Source organism: Marmota marmota, unplaced genomic scaffold, assembly GCF_001458135.2.
Source record: "Marmota marmota marmota unplaced genomic scaffold, marMar, whole genome shotgun sequence".
In the NCBI taxonomy this organism is placed as follows: Eukaryota; Metazoa; Chordata; class Mammalia; order Rodentia; family Sciuridae; genus Marmota; species Marmota marmota.
Genome location: NW_025999969.1, coordinates 3,832,674 through 3,845,735, shown reverse-complemented (window position 1 = coordinate 3,845,735; position 13,062 = coordinate 3,832,674).

Genomic DNA, 13,062 nt, shown 5'->3' with positions numbered 1-13,062 from the left:
AACATCCTTTGAAATAATTCTAGTAAGGAAACTCATTACTTTTCTAGGAAACCCATTTGAAAATTCAGAGTTACTTCTAATCTTGAGCCAAATTTTCCTGTTTGCAGTGTCTACCTGTGACTTCCCTCTGCCTCACATCATCTGAGAAGTCCTCAGGTCTGTGTGATCAAACCTAAGGACAAAAAGCCTAGATTTCCCAAGGGCAGCCCATCCTCCTCCTGGAAGGGCATTGGTGGCTTCCACTCACCTGCTCTTGATCTATTCATCCATTGTGGCCACTCAGACCAAGCCCAGTCCCACTTTTCTTAAAACTGTAGTCGACAAAAGCCTCGAGTCACACTGGCAGGATCCCTTCTCATTCTGTGTCTCTGGTTCTCCTGAGATGAGGTTCCCAGAAGAAGTGATCTTTGCATGAGGGGAAAAACCCAAAAGCTCTAGACTTGCAGAGGAGAGCTCAACACAGCAGTCCTGCCCGTGGGAAAATCCACCATCCTCCCTGCTCTGAGACACACACACCTCTATCACATCTTTCTCTGAACTTCCTCGAAGGGAGAAATAGGACTACACCCCAACTATTCTTGATGGCTGGCCCACTGCTGTCAATGGGACCATATTAGCCTCATGCTGCTATCATGGGAGACAAAAGAGATTAATTTGTGAGAATTATGAGGTCAATATATTGCCTGCCGCTCCACAGAATTTGCACATTATGAGAGGCTTGCAGTAAAGAGCTGAAGCTGCTAGATTATCTCCAAAGAGAGGTCATTCAGGCGGAAATTGTGGATGAGCTTCAGCTGGTAGGGGGTGGCAGAACAAAGCTCTCATGGACTGGCAGGAGGGCTCAATAATCCCCACTGTGACTCTCTCCCTTCAGGCAGAATTCATATCTTTGGAACAGCTAGGGGTCTATAAAAATGGAGCCTTTTTCAGAGACCACCAAAGGATTCATTTTTCTCATCCACAATGTTAGTGTAACCCCAAAGACCTCTTAGTATGCTCTTGGAGATTTGTTTCCCTAGGACAGTAAAGTCTAAGGCATTGCACCACATGGATGATGTGATTCCATTCAGGAAACAATGCTTGACTTCACAGCCAGCTATCAAGATCCCATCTTCTAGGGAAAAGGTGCTAAGTCCAGTGAGTGGCTAATCTAAGGGAAGTGATGAATTATCTAGACTGGATGCTGGATTTTCTAGAACACACTTTTGAGAAAACAGCAAAAGGATAGAGGCTGCGTTGTTTGGAGAGTGAGCGAAGAACCCAAGAAGGAAGTTTCTGATCAAATTTCCCTTTTTTATAACTTATCTCTGAGCTCACAAAGAGGAGATATTGTCATTTCCACCGAAGAACTTACTATACACTGTTTTTTTCCCTTCGGAGAATGGAAGACCTGTTTTTGTCTTTTGCAGGAATATAGCCAGTTTGAAATCATTTGTCTTTATATGACTTTGAATTCTTTACTTTCTCATTCTCAGCATCTCTTCCTAAGCTTGATAGTTTTTCCCTATTTTCTAATCTCCTAAATTTAGTATAGAGATATTCATTTTAAGTCTCCCAAATGCCAAACAGAAGAGCTTTAATAAGTCAAACCTGCTTCCATGATACTTTCCATTTACATGAAGTGTAGTTTTTACTTACTAGGCTAACAGCAACATCATGTAGACACTAATATTTGTAATGGCTCAAATGCAACAGAAAATGCATTCTTGCTTAAGTGACGGCACCAGTGTGCAAAAACTTCAGCATCGTAGTTTCTTTTATGCAAGTCACTTTTAAACCAAGGCTGGTAGAAAATCTGCCATCTTTAATACAGGGTTCCCAAAGTTGTCCTGGGCATCATCACCTCCTTTCCTGCCAATCAGATGTAGAAAAGGGAACAAAGAGGTACAACCTGGGAAGATTTTATGGGCCATGCCTGGAAATGGCACAAATCATTTTGCTTAACATTTCACTGAACTAGAATTCATTAAAATGGCTCCAATGGACCCAAATTGGAGGAGGGAAAGCATGTGGAGATTGCCTACGTTAAAGGGTCTTGTATTTGGTGGACAGCCAACCCTCTTTCTCAAATGGGCATTTTCTCAATATCTTTGCCCTTGAGTCAAAGTAAAATGGCATGCTACTCAGAAAGGACTTCTTTAAACTATTTTAACGCATTGTATTCTTATAAGCAAATAGCTTCTGTTCTGCATATCCACCCAACTTTTATTCAGCCTTTGTTTCTAAAGCAATCATATCTATTTATTTTTTGCATTCATTCACTTTTTCAAAAAACATTTATTGTCCGCAGTGTGTTAAGCATTATACCAGATGTTGGAGACATCTTAGCAAGACAGGTGTGCCTTCTGCTTGTATAGTCCTAAGATTCTAAAGGAGGTCAGGTCAGAAGTAGGTAATAAATAGATTTCTAAAGATGAGATAATAAAGGTACTGAAAGTACAATAAAACAGAGTGTTGAGCAAAGAATGGCTGGCAGCTATTTAGATTGTGAGGTGAGGCATGTCCTCTGCGAGGAAGTGCCATTTAAACTGAGATATCAGTGACAAGGATGAGCTGCCATTTTGTGGTCTTGACTCAAAACTTTCAGGCTGAAGTGGTTAATAAATTTGACTGTGAGACAGAGACAGGTCAAGTGTGATTAGAAAGTAACGAGAGAAGAATGTGAGAGGAGTTAAGTTCTGATATATTGATTAAGCACCAGATAATAGTATTTTGGAGGTCATTATAAGGAACTTACATTTAATTCCAAGAGCAAGAGAAAGCAATTAGAGGTTTGAAGCAAGCGAGTGATTCTCCTTTTCCCTTTTTGTTTTTGTTAACTATACCCTGGCTGTTATGAAGAGGATGGATTGAAGAGAACTGGAAGAGGTGAGAGGGGCACCAAAGAGGCCTTTGTCATCATCCAAGATAGGATGATGGTTAGTTTGGAGTTGGAGATAAACGAGATGGAACTGAGGAGACTTTGGGAGGTTCTGTGGCCTGAACTTACTGAAGGATTTGTCGTGGAGGGAGTGGAAAGTGGGGAATTTGAATTGCCTCCTATGTGTGACATACTCACTGATGTTCATTGTCTCATTCAGTCCTAGATACCTCTAGAAGAAAGTTTCCAGAGTCTAGACAGACAGTCAGCAGGCTTGTTCCTGTTCCATTTACTTGCTGTTCTATTTGCCTGGATAAATGCCTTTCTCGTTGTTTATTTTTTCGTAAGAAAATGAAAATGGCCTCTGCCACTTACCTAAGAAAACTGGTGGAGGGTGATAAATGTGGTAATGTTCTCTGTAACAAAATTCTAACAGGAACACAAGATGCTCTTTTGGCTGAGAGAGATGTCCTGAGCATTCTAATTTAATCAGACCACAGCATATTTCTTTGCCCTTTTACAATGATGATGACTAACAGGCTCACAAGTGGATGAGTTATATTTTAGACAAAGGAGGGGAAATAAAATCATTCTCGACTTGGGGCAGTTAATATCATTTAATTGAGTTATAACTGCATGGACCACCCTGAATATGCAGAGGCCTCCAGGGAGAATTTTTTTATATCAAAGGATGCTTCCCTCTCCTTCATCCTTTTGTTAAGGTGTTCTGTTCACTTTGTCTTTTCCTGATTTGACTTCTGCCTCAGACAAGAAAATTGAAGTGTGTGTGAGGAGTGAATTCATGCTCTGTGTAGTATCAGCTGTCATTTTCTACAAGTGAGCAGACACTTTAAAGTAGCCCTAGGGATCATGAAATCAGAGATCATAAAATTAGATCACGAAGCAAAATAGGATTGCAGTTTACCCTTTCACATACAAAAGTTTTGAATCTAAAAAATTCTTTAGTCAGACTCCAAACAAACTTTAGTGATTTTGTGAAAGCTCTTTTTTTTTTTTTTTTTTAAGTAACTCAGAGTTACAATATTGTTCTTAGAAAGCAGATTCCCCCTTCCCCTGGGAGAAAAAAATCCAAAGACAATAAAAGTTCTGAATGCAGTTGGAAGGTTCTATCTTCTATGATCCCAGTGTTCCAGGTTATGTATGATCATGCAGTTTTGTGCCCTCTTAAATTTTTTGTTAAAGCTATTTTGAATTTAGCTACCTTGTAGGTCTTGTAGTATACATTTCTAAAACTGGTATTTAAGACCAAAAGTCTCTGGTAATGACCACATACTATTAGAGCTCTATATGGGCTATGAATGGACTCTATGTGGCTTTTTATATCACAGAGAAGGAAAATTCTACTCATTATGACTATATCTGTTATAAGGAGAAGATAATTTCTGTTGTCTTTAGTTTTATAACTGTTTACATGAATGAACAAAATGAACAGTGTAGCTGATATTTCAAATCATTTCCTACATTTGGATTCCTTTTTTATACCTTTAGTCATTTTTAAAATAAAGTTTATGGTATCTAGTAGATAATAGAATAAACTTATTGTTTCTTCTGTCTACAATCTTTCTGTTTGCCTCTTTCTCTCAAGGTGGTTGATTTCTGCATGTTGATATAAATTCAGGTTTTGAGATCAGCTTATACAGGCTTTGTGAAAATACTGTAAATCCTGGGTGAGGATTTTGCATTTGCTTCGGAGAAGTATCACTAACTCTGCACAACATCTGTTTTAAAATATAATTTTTAAATTTAAAGTAGTTTCAGACTTACAGAAAAGCTGCTAAGGTAGCAGAGAGGGTTCCTGTACACTGCGCACTGTCTCCCCTGTTGTTAACATCTTACATTAATATGGTGCATTCAGCACAGCTAATGAACCATCAATATTAACGGAAGTCCATTCTTTATTCAGATTTTCTCAGTAGTTCCTAATGTCCTCTTTCTGTCCCAGGATCCTATCCAAAAAATAACATTATCTTTAGTTCTCGTGCCTCCTTGAGCTTCTCTAGACTGTTAACAGTTTCTTGGATTGTCTTTGTTTTTGACAACCTTGACCCTGTACCTCCCAGGTACAATCATGGTAGGAAATATTAACATTCCTCCCTCAAATTTGATCAATCAAGTAAGCAAAAGCTTAGTAAGGCTACATCTTATTCAAATAACACACCTGTCAAAGTTCAGCTAATGCTGATACATATATATAGAGTCTACATATCTGAATTTAGAAAGACCACTTTTTTAAGCACACATAAATCTCTACAAAGATTGACCATCTCCTCCTCCACTTGTTTATGTTTCAACAAACATAAAAATTAGAGCTTGTTCCCTAATCACAGTGCATGAGTTAGAAATTAATTACTGAAGAAAATTAAAAGCCCACACATATTTAAAAATAAAAGAACACACATCTATAATTCATGGATGAAATGACTTATCAAAATTTAACAGAGAAAATATTTAGCATTGACTAAGTGAAAATCTGTCAAAACCTTTGGGATGCAGCTAAAACAAATTGGAAGGAAAATTTTTGCTGTAAAATTTATCACACTTCCCTTCTCCCCCTTGTCCCTTATTGTGGTTTACCTTCCACATATCATTTGACCTTTGGTCTTTTTGGATTGGCTTATTTCACTTAGCATGATAGTCTCAAGATCTGTATATGAAAATACCATAGTGTACCATAGTGTATATCCACAAGAATGGGGTCCTAACTAGAGTAAGATGTATTCCATGCTTGTATAATTTTATCAAAGTGGATTCGACTGTCTTGAATAACTAAAAAGAACCAATAAAAATTTGTATATCACTTTTTTTTTCTTGTTCTGCCAGATCTGAGGTTAGGCTCCGTTTTTATGTCTGTTTATAGTTTCTTGTTGTCTACACTTTGAAACATTTCCCTTACATTAAAAAAAAAAAGTGAGGTTGATTTTTGAAGAGTTTTTAAGAGTTCAGGTGGTTTGTCCTGTAGAATTTTCTTAATTCTGGACTTTTCTGACTTTTTTTCCCCCTCTGTGGAGCTGGGGATGGAACGCAGGGCCCACAAGTGCTCGCAAGTCCCCACCCTTATTATTTCCTCATAGTGTTATTCAATTTGTTCTTCTGCCTCTCATATTTTCTATAAATTGGAAGTTAGCTAGAGGACTTGGTTACATTCAGATTAAACTCTTTGGAGCAAGAAGATATCACAGGTAATTTTTGGATTTGGCAGTGCATAAAGAGGCGCCAATGGTAGGCTATCTCACATTGGTGATGCAAATTTGGATTGCTGGGGCAATGTGTTGATTATCAGCTCTCGCCACTGCAATGATTTATTTCCCAATTTGAATTAGTCACTTGTGTGGTGATATTTTAGCATTGTGAGAATATCCTGTTCCCTACAACTTTCCAGCTAAGTGTTTTAGCTTCCTTTGATGAAACTTGCTTGAATCAAGTATTATACCTTGGCTTACAAATGATAATTTTTCATTTCTTTCTATAATTTCTCTATTAACTGTGCAGCTTTCAAGGAGATGCAAGAAATTCTAGTTCTTTTTTCTGTATGTACAGTGGACTCAGTGGAGCTTTATGCAGGGAAGGTAGTAGAAGAAGGGAGAGATGAAAGGCCTTCTGTGGAATTTGTACCAACAACCTAGAGTTCCAGTATTGTTTTCTCATTTTTGAGGGTCCCTTAGGAGACAGCTACTTGAGTCTGAACAATCCTAATTGAGACCTTCTGGGGAGATCCCCACACATATGTGTGTGTGCACGCAGATACACACACACACACACACACATACACACACAAATAGAAAGTATAAGGAGACACACACAAAAAATTGCCTGAACATACAATATATCTTAATACATTAAAAATATTTTAATGACCCATAGATTCTACTTATGAGATTTTCTTAGAAGAAATATTGGGAAAATGTGCAAGCGCATATTTGCAACATCATCTTACAAACAATCTTAACGCTAAGAAAAAGATATTGGTTAATAAATTTTTGTTCAGCTATATAATGGATATTATAAAGATATTGAAAATGATATGGCAGAGTATATTTAAGGACAATAAAAATATCCTCTAAATAAATTAGTAGATGCAAGTAGGCACAACAACACAGACTAATTTTCTTCCAGAAGGCTCCAGGCCTAATCCACGTATACGCTTTGGAAGCTTGGGGTTGCCAGACTCTACTTCTTATCAAGATTGATGTCTATTTTTGTCTGGGATATAAATTAATTGTTGGGCTGGGGTTGTGGCTTAGCGGTAGAGTGCTCGCCTAGCACGTGCAAGACCCTGGGTTCAATCCTCAGCACCACATAAAAATAAATAAACAAAGTAAAGATATTGTGTCCAACTACAATTAAATAATAGATGTTTTTAAAATTAATTACTTAATTGTTATAAAAAGAAGTATCATTCTTCTACCCAACACTATCTGCATCCCAATTTCTTTTTAGCCAAAATGTCTCATACATGTAAACTTGTAGTCACTGCTCACCCCTGACTTTCTGTTATCTTTCATCAAGCTCCCTGCAAATTAACTTCACTATTGAGGAATAATGAGCACTGTAGAATCCTGCAGAGTTCACCAGGGAGGCAGAGGGGACTGATATTTCACAGTGACAAATTTTTGCCTTAAATCTTCCCTAAGGCTTGGTGCTTCCTTCACCCTGTTCCACACTCTGGCTTTACCTCTTCTCCCAGGCAGCCTCTTGGTCACAGCCTCCTACCTCCATGAGTGATTCTCTGGGGTCTCTTGATGGGTCCTGTTCTTAGGCAGAGCAATTCCCTGTCTGTGTGTACTTTTCCACTCTTTAATATCCACCTTAAGTAGGTCTAAGGCCATTACAGAAAGGATAAAGGATTTTTGTCTACCCTCATCAAACAAAAGATCCTCTATTTACCTGTGCTCTGTTTTTTTAAAATGTAAAAGAAGATCATAAATAAAAACATTTTCTCTAGCCTGCCATTTTAAAATAAATGTTCTATTATTAATGTTTCGTATGTAATTAATACAAAACACAGAGAAACGAGGTAGCTTTTTTAATGTTCAGTGTGGAGCAGATGGTAGTGAATGTCCAACCAGCCTCCAGTGCAGAGATGAGGCAGAACTGGTCAGCACAAGGCGGGCTGGCCACAGTGAAAGGACTAGGAGACGGAGAACTAAGACAGGGATCAAGGCAGAGGCTCTGTACTGGGACTGGATTAGAGTTGGAAGCTTAAAGTTTCAGATAGGATTCTTTTGGTTGTAATTAATTGCAAGCAAAACTAATAATAATAATAATAATAATAATATATTGGATCATCTAAAAGATGTTGCAAATGTGATTTGACCCAAGGTTAACAAATATGAAAGCTGGTTTCTTTTTCTGATTCTTTTTGTTCCCCTGCCTTATTTCAACTCCTTTCTTGGGCAGACTCTTCCCATAAAGTGCCAATATGGCTGTTGAGTGGAAAAGAAGAATCTTTTCTCCCCAACATTTCCAGCACAATGAGTGTTATGGTTTGGATCTGGAATATACCCTGAAGGTTCATGTGTTGAAAGTCTCATCCCTAAACAACAAGAGGTGGGGCTTTGGGGAAGTGATTGGGTCATGAGGGCTCTAACCTCATCAGTGGATTAATCCACTGATAGAGTTATAATTTGATGGTATTATTGGGAGGTGGTGGAAATTTAGGAGGTAGGGCCTAATTGGAGAATGTGGGTCACTGAGGGTAAGCCCTGAAAGGATATATCTTGACCTCGGACCCTTTATTGCTTTTTCTCACTGCTTCCCATCAACCATATATTTAGCAACTTTCCTCTGACACATACTTCTTCCATGATGCTCTGTCACATCACAGGCCCAGAAAAAATGGAGCCAGCTCACAATGGACCAAAACCTCTATTTGTACCCCAATCAATCTTTTCTTCTTTAAGCTGTTTTGCTCAGGTATTTTGTTAGTGGTGCAAAGCTGGCTAACACAATGGGCCAGCTTAGAGCAGGTGGCTATCTCTACCCAGGGGGATGCATGCATGATTGGTTTGTGCCTTCATCATAAACACACAGACTGGAAAAGAAGAAGGGCTGTATGTTTAAAGAAGAGTAGCACTGTTGCCAGAAGACTCAAGGTAACAGGATGGTGTGTAACTAGTGTTCCCTATACCAATCTGAGGACTGACAAGGGCCTGAGCCACTGCTTTGTAACCAAGAAAGGGCAGTATGACTGATTGGAGCTCCAGGCTGGAGCAAGGCTGCACTGTTTCAGGTTTATTTCTCTTCTCTGAGTTTTCTAGTGGGTTTCAAGTGACTCTGATTTTAGGGGAAAGAAATACATGATGCAGGCTGGTCCTAACAATTGAGAAACAGAAACTGACGTCAAAACCAAAACAATACTACCAATACTCCCTTCCCTTTCTCTGTATAAGAAGCATAGGGAGAGTATTAATGCAGTAATATGTGAATTTTATTAATACAATATAACCTTTTTATATAAATGTTTTGGTGTTCCTAGATTCCCCACAAGAATTCTCAAGAAAAATATAAATCTTTCAGACTCCCATGATATTAAAAGCCCTCATTGGATGCTGGCTTTCTGAAAGTTATTGGTCTTCTTACAAACCCCTACCTTTCATTAATTAGATGAAATTTGATATGGGAAAATAAGCAAGTGAGACTGACAGGTGATACTTTCTAGATACATTTTAATGGAAAGTCAGTATTGCAAGGCACTTGCCTATTTTATAATTCATAGCTAATTTTTCTAGAAATTTCTGTGCTATTTCAACTGAGTTTGAAAACCTCCTTGTTCATGAGATACAATTACTTTATAAGGAAAGGAGCAATGATAAGGGAAATTGTACCTTAAAATCTTATGACCTGAGTTCCAACTCCTGCTCTATCATGTATTAATTTTGTGACTTTGAGAATGTTTACAACTCTGAGATTCCATGCCATCATCTTACAATGGAGAGAATAATAATAACATGCATGACATCTGCAAGAATTAAATGAGAAAACTTAAGTAAAATACTAAAGCATCTCTGGCACATAGAAGATGCTCAGTAACCATTGTTTCCTATCATTGTCTTTCCTAACTTCTGCCAAGACAGGACCCTTTTCCTTTTTCTTAGTACTTCTCAGCTCCATATTCCAAAGTAGAGAAGGCATCTGAAGGTTGTTAAAAAATACCTAAGAAACATTTTTTAAATCTGATTTTATTTATTTATTATTTCTTTGAAGAACATCTATAGAATTCACTGGAGTCTGTTTAGGGTCATGTTCCAGGTAGAAACACTGGCTGAAGGGCAGCCAGGTGAACTGGGAGAAATTGATAGCACCTCCTCTGAGAAGTCTCCCTGGATCCCCAGCTTTGATAGAGGTGGATATTTCTTCCCACACACTCCCTGGTGTGGTGTCTCCAGAGAGGGGCTGCCAATCTGTAACCCATGGTCCAAATTCAGCTGTCATTTGTTTTTTGTTAGGTCTACAACAATAAGAACAACTTTTTACATTTTTAAATAATTGAAAAAAATCAAATGAAAAATAACATTTCATGATATATGAAAATGATACAAAACCCAATTTTCAGCATTCATAAATCATATTTTGTTGGAACATAGCTGTGCTCCTTCATTTGTATATTGCCTATGGCTGCTTTTGTATTAAAAATGACAGAATCAACTGTGACAGAGATTGCATGGTGAGTAAAGCTGAAAATATTTACTACCTGGATCATTACAGAAAATTTTGCCAATCCCTCTTCTAGAACACTCTCGATCGAGTCATACTGTGTTTGTTTTCTCCTCTTGGTCTACATAATCTGAGAGGACTGGGACTGACTCTCCTTCATCTTTGTGTCTTTAGCATCCAACATAATGCCTGGGAAATATTAGGTATCCATCATTTGATTTTTTCCTCCCTTTTAGCTACCTCAAGGAAAGCATCTTCTTCCTGTAATCCTTAACAGCTTCTACCACTCCCTATGCACAGTGGCCCTTGGACACTTAAAGGTTGGTAAGTGTAGGTGTGACTAGAGCCTGTTGAGCTTCTCAGGTATCTAATAATTAAACAGAAGGGATCATTGGAAGGTGCCCTTTCTCTCATGTTGCTGGAGCAGGTGTGCAGAGGAGGAATCATGGGGTATCACCACTTTGTCTAATGGAGTCCTAGACTAATAACTTTTAGGTGTGATCTTGGGAATAAACCAAGCCTCTAAGTAGCACTTTCTGGTCATAGTACAGAAAAAGTTCTTGTCCTTCACAAACCTCACTGGACCTTTGTTACCTTGGACAATACCCTGGTGGGGATGGGGGCTGAATCTAGTTCACCATTGTATGTGCTGGATAGTGCCACACTTTGGCAGACAAGAAACCAGAGGTTTTTCCTGTACTGCAGCTTAGAGTCACCAGGGAGCTTTAACTACCCACCATGACAGAGCACCACAGCAATCCATTAGAGATCTGGGAGGGAGCCATGTGGCAGAAGCTCTCCCTGTGATTCTGATCCTTGGCCAGGATGGAGAGCCACTGTTGTGGAGCACTCAGTAAAAGTTCCTGCAGAAATGGATGAACCAAAGCTCCTTCCATGGGCATTTTCCTTCTCTGTGCTTTTGGAAGGTAACTAAAGAAGTCAGGATTTCTTAATAAAACAGTAAATCCCATTAAACTGTACATTTTTTTAAAATAAAATAAAAACATGACCAGAGGCCCTAAAATATCTCTCACCAATCCATTCTGTAATCCATTCCTTGTTGTTAACCACTAACCTGAATTTAGTGTTCATGATTTCTGTATTGCTGCTCTATCACATAGGTATGCATTCTTAAACAATGCAGACTTACATAAAAAACAAAGTTTCTGCACCCAGTGGTGACATGCTGTCTTCACCCTGGATTGATTCGCTCCCTGCGGTTCACAGAGATCCTTCACTGACTGCTTGTTGATGATTTCCTTGCTATTTACTTGAGCTTTTTGTGGCCCCTGCCTTTTGTTCTCTACTTCCTTTCAAAGTGATTCTTGCCAGGGTTCCTCCTCTCCTCTGTAATCTTCTCAAACAATCTTCTTTGTTTCTTATTGTTGTTGAGTTCAATGGTAGCACTTGCTTAGTGCCAATAACATTGTGTACTTCCAACTATTCCCATTTTTTATTACTGCTAAATTGGTTTTACCTTGTGCTTCATATCAGGACATAAATCTCTAGACTCTCTCTTCTTTCCTCTCTAAATTGGTGCCTCTGGGAATAGGTATTCACAGAAATCTTGAACTGGTTGAAAAATTAGGAAATCCAAACTTGCAGTTTACAGAAAAGCAAACTGAGGCCCAGTGAGAGGAACAGCCTGCTCTGGGTCACAGCGGGAGGTGGGGCTGGATCGCAGATTTCATCAAGTCCAGTTCACACTTCCTTCAGGCTGACACATGGCCTTGATAGCTAAGCCCATGGCTCAGGGAATGACTCATTGCCTGTCGCTGAGGTTGGCACTTTACCAAAGCTACACCTTGCCAGACTCTATTAATTTGATTATCCAAAGGAGAAGGGAGTGTTCCTGGTGCCTAAACCTCCTAGCATACAGTACAGCAGAACGAGGAGGTGACAGGTGAGATGTCCTGGGACAGGTGGTGACAGGTGAGATGTCCTGGGGCAGTGGAAGAACTCTTCTCCATAGATTCCTCTAGCTGGCCCCCCCAACAATGACAGTATCCTAAAGAGCTATCTGCTTGTCTTCAGATCTGCACTGTCCAGGGTAGTAACCACTAGCTATAACTATAATTAATTAAATGAAATTAAATAAAACTTCATGTTCTCAGTTGCAATAGCCACATTTCAAGGACTTGGTAGCTGAGTTCCTGTACCCAAGACTTCCGTATTGGGTGACATAAGTAGAGAACATTTCTAACATGGCTGACCATTCTATTAGTGCAGCTCCAGACACTGGCTAGGAGAATTTAGTCTATAGAATGAACACTTTAGCTAAGGAAGATTAAAATGAACCTCAGATTGTGGATTAATTCTGAGGCTGGAGGTACAGCCGCTTATCACTCCCCTGTCTTCCTGCCAACCCCATGTATGTCTTATCTTCCTACTACACCATGAACTCCTTTGAAGCAATGTCTTTCTCTGATTAATTTTATGTTCTACCAAAGTTAAGTGCAGGATATGACACATGATAGGCTTAAGTGAATGTATACTAAATAAAATTACTATTTAATATTCTATATCTA